Consider the following 12,852-nt stretch of genomic DNA (forward strand, 5'->3'; position numbering starts at 1 on the left):
ATTCAGTTTTTTTTCTCTGTATGTTTTGAATCCTGCTTGCTTTATATACTGAATATTACATGCATAGGTCAGTTTCAGGACCAAAAAATATTCTGGTTCCTTTAAGCGGACCTTCATTCTCTGGAGCCACTTTAGCTCCCTGGACTCCCTCTTCCCTTTGCATTTTTATGGTCTGTTTGTTGTTGTTTTTTTGTCCAGCTCTACCCCCATTCTTGCCTAAGCAAGCTCCCTGCTCCTTCAGGCTCCTAGGATTACCCCATCACATATCATGAAGGGCTTTAGGAGCAGGGACACACAGCAGCATGTGGACAGAACTAGCAGCTGGCGTCTGATGACTGAGGAGGACCAAGAAGGTAGCCTGGGACCAGGGTTGTGGCATCTAAGCAGAAAATTGTTACAGGGCAACGCTTGGTCTACTTGGCAGAGGAATGTCCATCCTATCTCCAGTCTTACCTAAGCGAGCTCCCTGCTTCTTCAGACTCCTAGGATTACCCCATCATATATCATGGAGGGCTTTAGAAGCAGGACACACAGTAGCATGTGAACAGAACTAGCAGCTGGCTTCTGATGACTGAGCAGGACCAAGAAGGCAGCCTGGGACCCGGGTTGTGGCATCTAAGCAGAAAATTGTTACAGGACAACACTTGGTCTACTTGACAGAGGAATGTCCATTCCTATCTCTATTCTTACCTAAGCGAGCTCCCTGCTCCTTCAGGCTCCTAGGATTACCCCATCACATATCATGGAGGGCTTTAGGAGCAGGGACACACAGCAGCATGTGGACAGAACTAGCAGCTGGCTTCTGATGACTGAGCAGGACCAAGAAGGTAGCCTGGGACCTGGGTTGTGGCATCTAAGCAGAAAATTGTTACAGGGCAACACTTGGTCTACTTGGCAGAGGAATGTCCATCCTACAGTTGTGACCAAAATTATTCAACCCCCAATGCTGTAAAGGGGTTTAGGGACTATAGTGTACATTTGGAATTGTATTCAGAATCAAATCCTACAAGGACGTTGTAACTACCCAAATGCAACTAAAATGACATCAATTGTTTATGTAATACAGTAGTAAATGGTTCTTATGTGGTTTCTTCATTGCCACAATTATTCAACCCCTTAAAGACTACCACTCTGAAGAACAGAGGTTCATACAGGTGCTTTCCATCAGGTATTGAAAACACCTGTGGATGTCACCGAGCAGCAATCAAGCATAATAAGCACCAATTAGGCAGCTTTAAAATGACTGTGATACTCAGCTCCTTCTAGACATTTACTGGTGTGGTTACAAACATGGTGAAGGCAAGAGAATGGTCCAGGAAGACAAGAGAAGAGGTGATTTCTCTTCACAGGAAGGGCAATGGCTATAAGAAGATTGCAAAGATGTTAAACATACCAAGAGACACCTTAGGAAGCATCATTCGCAAATTCAAGGCAAAGGGCACTGTTGAAACGCTACCTGGTCGTGGCAGAAAGAAGATGCTGACTTCGACTGCTGTGCGCTACCTGAAGCGTAGAGTGGAGAGAAGTCCCCGTGTGACTGCTGAGGAACTGAGAAAAGATTTGTCAGATGTGGGTACAGAAGTTTCAGCCCAGACAATAAGACGCACACTGCGTAATGAAGGCCTCCGTGCCAGAACTCCCAGGCGTACCCCCTTGCTGTCTCCAAAGAATAAGAAGAGTCGACTGCAGTATGCCAAAAGCCATGTGGACAAACCACAAAAGTTGTGGGATAGTGTTCTGTGGACTGATGAAACAAAATTAGAACTGTTTGGGCCCATGGATCAACGCTATGTTTGGAGGAGGAAGAACAAGGCCTATGATGAAAAGAACACCTTGCCTACTGTGAAGCATGGTGGAGGGTCAATCATGCTTTGGGGCTGTTTTGCTTCTGCAGGTACAGGGAAGCTTCAGCGTGTGCAAGGTACCATGAATTCTCTTCAGTACCAGGAGATATTGGATGGAAACGTGATGCAGTCCGTCACACACCTGAGGCTTGGGAGACGTTGGACCTTTCAACAGGACAATGATCCCAAGCATACCTCCAAGTCCACTAGAGCATGGTTGCAGAGGAAAGGCTGGAACATTTTGGAGTGGCCATCGCAGTCACCAGACTTAAATCCGATTGAGAACCTCTGGTGGGACTTAAAGAAAGCAGTTGCAGTGCGCAAGCCTAAGAATGTGACTGAACTGGAGGCCTTTGCCCATGAAGAATGGGCGAAGATACCCGTAGATCGCTGCAAGACACTTGTGTCAAGCTATGCTTCACGTTTAAAAGCTGTTATAACTGTAAAAGGATGCTGTACTAAGTACTAAGATTGAATGTCACTTGGGGGTTGAATAAAACTGATAATGCTGTGAGCACAGAAAAGACATTTGTGGTTATTTCATTATAACTGTTATGTTATATTTGTCTGACCTACAAGTGCCTCTTTAATGTAAATGTAAGCAAGATGACTGAATGATCAAAAGCAATGTCAAACTGGCCAAAACACTCAATTTCAGTGGGGGTTGAATAATTTTGGTCACAACTGTATCTCCAGTCTTACCTAAGCGAGCTCCCTGCTTCTTCAGACTCCTAGGATTACCCCATCATATATCATGGAGGGCTTTAGAAGCAGGACACACAGTAGCATGTGAACAGAACTAGCAGCTGGCTTCTGATGACTGAGCAGGACCAAGAAGGCAGCCTGGGACCCGGGTTGTGGCATCTAAGCAGAAAATTGTTACAGGACAACACTTGGTCTACTTGACAGAGGAATGTCCATTCCTATCTCTATTCTTACCTAAGCGAGCTCCCTGCTCCTTCAGGCTCCTAGGATTACCCCATCACATATCATGGAGGGCTTTAGGAGCAGGGACACACAGCAGCATGTGGACAGAACTAGCAGCTGGCTTCTGATGACTGAGGAGGACCAAGAAGGTAGCCTGGGACCCGAGTTGTGGCATCTAAGCAGAAAATTGTTACAGGACAACACTTGGTCTATTGGCAGAGGAATGTCCATTCCTGTCTCCATTCTTACCTAAGCGAGCTCCCTGCTCCTTCAGGCTCCTAGGATTACCCCACCACATATCATGGAGGGCTTTAGGAGCAGGGACACACAGCAGCATGTGGACAGAACTAGCAGCTGGCTTCTGATGACTGAGGAGGACCAAGAAGGTAGCCTGGGACCAGGGTTGTGGCAACTAAGCAGAAAATTGTTACAGGACAACACTTGGTCTACTTGGCAGAGGAATGTCCATTCCTATCTCCATTCTTACCTAAGCGAGCTCCCTGCTCCTTCAGGCTCCTAGGATTACCCCATCACATATCATGGAGGGCTTTAGGAGCAGGGACACACAGCAGCATGCGGACAGAACTAGCAGCTGGCTTCTGATGACTGAGGAGGACCAAGAAGGTAGCCTGGGACCAGGGTTGTGGCATCTAAGCAGAAAATTGTTACAGGACAACGCTTGGTCTACTTGGCAGAGGAATGTCCATTCCTACCTCCATTCTTACCTGAGCAATCTCCCTGCTCCTTCAGGCTCCTAGGATTACCCCATCACATATCATGGAGGGCTTTAGGAGCAGGGACACACAGCAGCATGTGGACAGAACTAGCAGCTGGCTTCTGATGACTGAGGAGGACCAAGAAGGTAGCCTGGGACCAGGGTTGTAGCATCTAAGCAGAAAATTGTTACAGGACAACGCTTGGTCTACTTGGCAGAGGAATGTCCATTCCTATCTCCATTCTTACCTAAGCGAGCTCCCTGCTCCTTCAGACTCCTAGGATTACCCCATCACATATCATGGAGGGCTTTAGAAGCAGGGACACACAGCAGCATGTGGACAGAACTAGCAGCTGGCTTCTGATGACTGAGGAGGACCAACAAGGTAGCCTGGGACCCGGGTTGTGGCAACTAAGCAGAAAATTGTTACAGGACAACACTTGGTCTACTTGGCAGAGGAATGTCCATTCCTATCTCCATTCTTACCTAAGCGAGCTCCCTGCTCCTTCAGACTCCTAGGATTACCCCATCACATATCATGGAGGGCTTTAGAAGCAGGGACACACAGCAGCATGTGGACAGAACTAGCAGCTGGCTTCTGATGACTGAGGAGGACCAACAAGGTAGCCTGGGACCCGGGTTGTGGCAACTAAGCAGAAAATTGTTACAGGACAACACTTGGTCTACTTGGCAGAGGAATGTCCATTCCTATCTCCATTCTTACCTAAGCGAGCTCCCTGCTCCTTCAGGTTCCTAGGATTACCCCATCACATATCATGGAGGGCTTTAGGAGCAGGGACACACAGCAGCATGCGGACAGAACTAGCAGCTGGCTTCTGATGACTGAGGAGGACCAAGAAGGTAGCCTGGGACCAGGGTTGTGGCATCTAAGCAGAAAATTGTTACAGGACAACGCTTGGTCTACTTGGCAGAGGAATGTCCATTCCTACCTCCATTCTTACCTGAGCAAACTCCCTGCTCCTTCAGGCTCCTAGGATTACCCCATCACATATCATGGAGGGCTTTAGGAGCAGGGGCACACAGCAGCATGTGGAAAGAACTAGCAGCTGGCTTCTGATGACTGAGCAGGACCAAGAAGGTAGCCTGGGACCAGGGTTGTGGCATCTAAGCAGAAAATTGTTACAGGACAACGCTTGGTCTACTTGGCAGAGGAATGTCCATTCCTATCTCCATTCTTACCTAAGCGAGCTCCCTGCTCCTTCAGACTCCTAGGATTACCCCATCACATATCATGGACGGCTTTAGGAGCAGGGACACACAGCAGCATGTGGACAGAACTAGCAGCTGGCTTCTGATGACTGAGGAGGACCAGGAAGGTAGCCTGGGACCAGGGTTGTGGCATCTAAGCAGAAAATTGTTACAAGACAACGCTTGGTCTACTTGGCAGAGGAATGTCCATTCCTATCTCCATTCTTACCTAAGCGAGCTACCTGCTCCTTCAGACTCCTAGGATTACCCCATCACATATCATGGAGGGCTTTAGAAGCAGGGACACACAGCAGCATGTGGACAGAACTAGCAGCTGGCTTCTGATGACTGAGGAGGACCAAGAAGGTAGCCTGGGACCAGGGTTGTAGCATCTAAGCAGAAAATTGTTACAGGACAACGCTTGGTCTACTTGGCAGAGGAATGTCCATTCCTATCTCCATTCTTACCTAAGCGAGCTCCCTGCTCCTTCAGACTCCTAGGATTACCCCACCACATATCATGGAGGGCTTTAGGAGCAGGGACACACAGCAGCATGCGGACAGAACTAGCAGCTGGCTTCTGATGACTGAGGAGGACCAAGAAGGTAGCCTGGGACCAGGGTTGCGGCATCTAAGTAGAAAATTGTTACAGGACAACACTTGGTCTTCTTGGCAGAGGAATGTCCATTCCTACCTCCATTCTTACCTAAGCGAGCTCCCTGCTCCTTCAGGCTCCTAGGATTATCCCATCACATATCGTGGAGGGCTTTAGGAGCAGCATGTCGACAGAGCTAGCAAGCTTCATTGGGGGCTGTCTGCCTGAACCCAGAAGGGGCATCTGGCTTCTGTTGACTGAGGAGGACCAAGGAGGCAGCATGGGACCATGGGATCAACGCGTTTCGTTGTACGCGGTTCCTCAGAATCCCTGCTCAGATAATGATACAAATTATCCAATGAGGAAGAATTCACATTTCCAAATACTGTGTGGTCCAGAATTGAAATGGTACTGGAGCTAAAAAGAGTGAGTCAATCCCTCCAAGGAAGGAGAGTGCTCTTGCAGCTACGGTACAACACTTGGTCTACTGGGCAGGGGAGTGTCTGAATCAAGGATAATGCTCAATTCCTCCAAGGAAGGAGAGTGCCCTGATTCAATCATTTGGGAGGTGAGTATAAAGGATTATGGGCCAAAACTCAAAAGTAAACCATCGCAGGGGCAAAACTTAAGAAAGATACTCCTGGACGACCTCTCTACTTTGCATTTTTTATGGTCTGTTTTCTTTTGGGTATTTTGCCCAGCATTACCTCCAACATCATTCTCACCTAAGTGAGCTCCCTGCTCCTGCAGCCTCCTAGGATTACCCTGTTCATATCCTGGAAGGTTTCGGAGCAGGAACCCATGGTGGCATGGGGAACAAAGCTAGGACACTTCATCGGGGACTGGAACCCACAGTGGCATGGTGGACAAAGCTAGCAAGCTTCACTGGAGGCTGGAACCCACAGTGACATGATGGACAAAGCTAGCAAGCTTCATTGAGGGCTGGAACCCTGCAGCAATGGTACAACACTTGGTCTACTGGGCAGGGGAGTGTCTGAATCAAGGATAATCCTCAATTCCTCCAAAGAAGGAGAGTGCCCTGATTCAATCATTTGGGAGTTGAGTATAAAGGATTATGGGACAAAACTCAAAAGTAAACCATCGCTGGAGCAAAACTTAAGAAAGATACTCTTGGACGACCTCTCTACTTTGCATTTTTATGGTCTGTTTTCTTTTGGGTATTTTGCCCAGCACTACCTCCAACACCATTCTCACCTAAGTGAGCTCCCTGCTCCTGCAGTCTCCTAAGATTACCCTGTTCATATCCTGGAAGGTTTCAGGAACAGGAACCCATGGTGGCATGGGGGACAAAGCTAGGAAGCTTCATCAGGGACTGAAACCCACAGTGGCATGGTGGACAAAGCTAGCAAGCTTCACTGGAGGCTGGAACCCACAGTGACATGGTGGACAAAGCTAACAAGCTTCACTGGAGGCTGGAACCCACAGTGACATGGTGGATAAAGCTAGCAAGCTTCATTGAGTTCTGGAACCCTGCAGCTACGGTACAACACTTGGTCTACTGGGCAGGGGAGTGTCTGAATCAAGGATAATGCTCAATGCTTCCAAGGAACGAGAGTGCCCTGATTCAATAATTTGGGAGGTGAGTATAAAGGATTATGGGCCAAAACTCAAAAGTAAACCATCGCAGGAGCAAAACTTAAGAAAGATACTCCTGGATGACCTCTCTACTTTGCATTTTTTATGGTCTGTTTTCTTTTGGGTATTTTGCCCAGCACTACCTCCAACATCATTCTCACCTAAGTGAGCTCCCTGCTCCTGCAGCCTCCTGCAGCCTGCAGCTATGGTACAACACTTGGTCTACTGGGCAGGGGAGTTTCTGAATCAAGGATAATGCTCAATTCCTCCAAGAAAGGAGAGTGCCCTGATTCAATCATTTGGGAGGTGAATATAAAAGCTTATGGGCCAAAACTCAAAAGTAAACCATGGCAGGAGCAAACCTTAACGAAGATACTCCAATACAAAGTCAACAATAAAATATGACTGCTATCATGTGAATGCAAAGAATTGGTATCCTAAAAATTTGTATGTGAAATAGAATTCATGCTTTCTGCCTCTCTAAATCAAACCATCGGACATGTTTGTCGTGATATGTACAGTACATTTGCCTCAGGTTAGGCTCCATAGTGTTTCTCATAAATTAATATGCTATAAAACCAAAAAAAAAAGTATAATATGCCCAAGGGAAAGCGTCATAGTTATTCATTACTTAGAAGGCTGTTTCAGGGCAATGGTGAATGGATAGATGAAAAAAAAACTGAAAAACATCAATTCAAATTTTCTTCTGTATGTTTTGAATCCTGCTTGCTTTATATATTAATTATTCCATGCATGCGTAATAAGAGCTCAGTTTAATAAGCAACAAATATTTTGGAAAATAAAACAGTTCCTTAAAATGGACCTTCACCTTCCAGAGCCTCTATAGCTTCTTGGACGACCTCTCCACTTTGCATTTTTCATGGTCTGTTTTCTTTTGGGTTTTTTGTCCAGCACTACCTCCAACATCATTCTCACCTAAGTGAGCTCCCTGCTCCTGCAGCCTTCTAGGATTCCCCTGTTCATATCCTGGAAGGTTTCAGGAACAGGAACCCATAGAGGCATGGGGGGCAAAGCTAGCAAGCTTCATCAGAGGCTGGAACCCACAGAGGCATGGCAGACAAAGCTAGCAAGCTTCATTGGGGGCTGGAACCCACAGTGACATGGTGGACAAAGCTAGCAAGCTTCATTGAGGACTGGAACCCACAGTGGCATGGTGGACAAAGCTAGCAAGCTTCATTGGGGGCTGGAACCTACAGTTGCATGGTGGACAAAGCTTGCAAGCTTCATCAGAGGCTGGAACCCACAGTGACATGGTGGACAAAGCTAGCAAGCTTCATCGGGGGGCAGGAACCCACAGGGACATGGTGGACAAAGCTAGCAAGCTTCATCTGGGGCTGAAACCCACAGTAGCATGGTGGACAAAGCTGGCAAGCTTCACTGTGGTCTGGAACCCACAGTGGCATGGTGGACAAAGCTAGCAATGTTCATCGGGGGCTGGAACCCACAGTGGCATGGTGGACAAAGCTAGCAAGCTTCACCGGGGTCTGGAATCCACAGTGGCATGGTGGACAAAGCTAGCAAGCTTCATCGGGGGCTGGAACCCACAGTAGCATGGTGGACAAAGCAAGCAAGTTTTATTGGGGGCTGGCTTCCTGAACCCAGAGGAGCTAGCTGGCTTCTGAAGGCTGGGGAGGATCAAGAGGGCAGCAAGTGAGCATGGTTCAGCGTGGTGTGGTGGTGAACATATAGAGGCAAAGTGCGGTGAACTGGATATATTGAAAACATTCCAACAAGGTATAACCAGGCCCAGCGGGTGAGCACAGCCATCCGGTGCAACTTACAAGATGCAGTAATCTCGTGGCTTGGCCAATGCTGACAGCATCAACAGAGAGGGGAGGAAGTGCAATCTGGCCTTTCCAACCCAATAGGGGAGCTGCTTCAAGGAGGTAGATGTAGTCCCTGTGCTTTCCCTACTTCTCCTTTCCCTAATGCTTACCACTTTCCCTGACAGACGGGAAGCCTGTCCCTACGTTAGCCAATTTGAAAATGTGCGCCAAATCAGGGGTCCAGAGGCTTAAATAAGCTCTGCCCTCACTCAAGATGGCAAGAAGGTAACGAGTTGCCTAGCGTCCAATCAGACAGCTGCTCCAAGGTGACCATAGGAAATCATAGAGGAATTAAGTTGCTCAGGACTTCCTTCTTCTTCTGTATTGCTGCTTTGGTAGAGCACCACCTACCGCGGGGAGTACAGACTGAACCTGTCTACAAGCATGGGACCTGGGCTGTAGCACCTGACTGTCTGGTTGCTACGGTGCAACGCTTGGTCTACTGGGCAGAGGAATGTCCATTCCTATCTCCATTCTTACCTAAGCAAACTCCCTGCTCCTTCAGGCTCCTAGGATTATCCCATCACATATCGTGGAGGGCTTTAGGAGCAGTATGTCGACAGAGCTAGCAAGCTTCATTGGGGGCTGACTGCCTGAACCCAGAAGGGGCATCTGGCTTCTGTGTCTGAATCAAGGATAATGCTGCACAACCTATAGGGGGGGGGGGGTGGTAAAAAAACCAGGTGGACAATAAAAGTTCCCCTTTACTTGCCATAATGGCCAGGCTAAAACATACGAATTATTTTTACCATGTAACTGATAAAATCACCATGCCCCTATGACTTCTTAGATGTTCTAGCAAAACAATTCGTGAGAAAAAAAAACATAAAATCAACATTTCTTCAATCTACATAACTCTTCACTCCCCACCAACTTTTTGGTTCTCGCACTGCAAGAAATGAACATGAGAAGATATTGTACACTTTCTCCGAGGGCCCAAAACTGCTCATAGATGACCCTGGATAAGAAATGGAACCTGTGCCTTCAGCCTCCCTAGATCAAGCCATCGGACACGTTTGCCATGATTGTGCATTTGCTCCAGGTAAGGCTCTGTGTTACTCTAATCTCACAGGTTAATATTGTAGAGAAACTCTCAAAAAGAATTATTAAAGAAAAAAAAGCATCATTTTCCCAAGGAAAAGCTGCTCAAGAAAACGAAAAACGATCCTCAGCTACAAGACACACGGTTCTTTTAACGTATTTAGACCACTGTTCCAGGGCAATGGGAAGCAATGAAAGCAATGAAGTAGGGGGATATATGGGTCAACACTGCAGAAAAACTGCAAATTTTCTTTGCCCCCCCTCGACAAAGCACCTTGTCTCCATGTTGAAGAGGACAAGGGCCTCTTCCCCACGACCCTGGTGGTTGTTGGTGTGCGGGAGGTGACCTATCAGAATTTTGAAGCCCTCTGTCACAAGGAGGTCCCCAGATCCTGACCCCCTCATGTGAATGAGCAGGGGGTACACACAGGGGCGAACTGACAACTCATGGGGTCCACGGGCAATAGGGGATCATGGGGCCCCTGTGTCCTTGCCCAAACTCAAAAAAGCCTATGAAAAAGGTATCAGGGGCATCTCATGGGGTCCCCTACTGACCCCGGGCCCTCGGGCAGTGCCCGAGTTTCCAAATGGTCAGTCCGCCCCTGGTATACAGTACCCCTACTCATTCACCAAAAAAAGTCAACTGTAAATAACACAAGGAATAAAAGTCCCCCGATGTTGTCAGTGATGTCGTCCGGAGATCTAGAGTCACATCAATCACAATGAAGGACAGGTGCCGACCTGGAAAAAAAAAAAGTCATGTGTAGACACCCAACCGGACCCAAAGGGCTGAGTATGGATTGGGGGGGGGGGGGGGTTGTGTGACCAACACACCGTTTTTTTTTCCCAAATATTGGCTCTTATGTTTACATTCTGCGACCAGTGGGGTATCGACGGTCGAGGGGATACGAGTTGTCACAGGAAAGGAACGTTTCCATACAGTCTTTGTTCCCAAAGCTCCACCACCAAATGTCCACCATGTTGAAGTGCTTAAACTAAGATACTGCAATCAAGTACCCGTACGCCCAAAAATGTTTTATAAGTAGGTGGCTTCTAAAGGCGAAGGTCACTGTAGTACAGGGCCGGATCTAGGGGAGTGCTGGGGTGGGCTTTGCCCCCCCAGATTTTAGTTGTGCCCCTCCCCCATGTCTCTGAGAATGGATCCACTGATCCATGAGCCAGTCAGATGCAGACAGTTGATATAGGGGGGCACTCTGATGGGGACAATCCATGTAAGGGGGCACTCTAATGGGGACACCTCAAGTAAGGTGGCACTCTAATGGGGACACCTCATGTAAGGGAGCACTCTAATGGGGACACCTCATGTAAGGTGGCACTCTAATGGGGACACCTCATGTAAGGGAGCACTTTAATGGGGACACTTCATGTTAGGGAGCACTCTAATGGGGATACTTCATGTAAGGGGGGCACTCTAATGGGGACACCTCATGTCAGGGAGCACTCTAATGGAGACACCTCATGTAAGGTGGCACTCTAATGGGGACACCTCATGTAATGGAGCACTTTAATGGGGACACTTCATGTTAGGGAGCACTCTAATGCAGGAGTGTATTTACCACAAAGCAAACAAGGCAGTTGCCTAGGGCGGCATTTTTCAGGGGGGCAGCACTGTCCCCAGGAAGAAGGGACATGGGGATCAGGGGGGAGCTGAAAGAGGCTGCAGACTGCTTGATGATGTATGCAGAGCCCAACTCTCGTTCCCAGGGATGTCCAGGTGAGTGGTTTCCTCTCCAGGTGGGAGGGGAAGGGGGGGCAGGGGTGTTGTTGGTCAATGTCAGGAGGAGGGGGGGGGGCAATTTTTGTGTTGCCTAGGACAGCACAAAACCTAAATACACCACTGCTCTAATGGGGACACCTCATGTAAGGGGGCACTTTAATGGGAACACCTCATGTAAGGGGGCGCTCTAATGGGGACACCTCATGTAAGGGGGCACTCTAATGGGGACACCTCATGTAAGGGGGGCACTCTAATGGGGACACCTCATGTCAGGGAGCACTCTAATGGGGACGCCTCATGTAAGGGGGGCACTCTAATGGGGACACCTCATGTAAGGGAGCACTCTAATGGGGACACCTCATGTAAGGGGGCACTCTAATGGGGACACCTCATGTCAGGGAGCACTCTAATGGGGACACCTCATGTAAGGGGGGCACTCTAATGGGGACACCTCATGTCAGGGAGCACTCTAATGGGGACACCTCATGTAAGGGGGGCACTCTAATGGGGACACCTCATGTCAGGGAGCACTCTAATGGTAACACCTCATGTAAGGGGGCACTCTAATGGGGACACCTCATGTCAGGGAGCACTCTAATGGGAACACCTCATGTAAGGGGGCACTCTAATGGGGACACCTCATGTCAGGGAGCACTCTAATGGGAACACCTCATGTAAGGGGGCATTCTAATGGGGACACCTCATGTCAGGGAGCACTCTAATGGGAACACCTCATGTAAGGGAGAACTCTAATGGGAACACCTCATGTCAGGGAGCACTCTAATGGGGACACCTCATGTCAGGGAGCACTCTAATGGGGACACCTCATGTCAGGGGAGCACTCTAATGGGGACAATCCATGTAAGGGGGCACTCTAATGGGGACACCTCATGTCAGGGAGCACTCTAATGGGGACACCTCATGTCAGGGAGAACTCTAATGGGGACACTTCATGTCAGGGAGCACTCTAATGGGGACACCTCATGTCAGGGAGCACTCTAATGGGGACACCTCATGTCAGGGAGAACTCTAATGGGGACACCTCATGTCAGGGAGAACTCTAATGGGGACACCTCATGTCAGGGAGCACTCTAATGGGAACACCTCATGTCAGGGAGCACTCTAATGGGGACACCTCATGTCAGGGAGCACTCTAATGGGGACACCTCATGTCAGGGAGCACTGTAATGGGGATAACTGATCGTATGTAACTCTGATGGGGACAATTGATGTACAGTAAGGGGGTACCCTATTAGGGATTCTGATGTAAGAGGACACTATGATGGGAACCTGATGTAAAAGGGGACTCTGATGAGTCGCCCTAATCTAAGGACAACCTAA

The 12,852-nt window shown here is 48.4% G+C and overlaps 1 pseudogene; it reads right to left on the minus strand.

Annotated features, from left to right (window-relative positions):
- Positions 1 to 5,325, minus strand: part of LOC149438477 (protein mab-21-like 2) — a 21,785-nt pseudogene extending 16,460 nt beyond the window's left edge.
- Between the last annotated feature and the right edge of the window lie 7,527 nt (positions 5,326 to 12,852).

This window comes from Staurois parvus, unplaced genomic scaffold (assembly GCF_062004578.1).
Source record: "Staurois parvus isolate SC_StPar_1 unplaced genomic scaffold, SC_StPar_1.0 ptg001191l, whole genome shotgun sequence".
Taxonomy (NCBI): Eukaryota; Metazoa; Chordata; class Amphibia; order Anura; family Ranidae; genus Staurois; species Staurois parvus.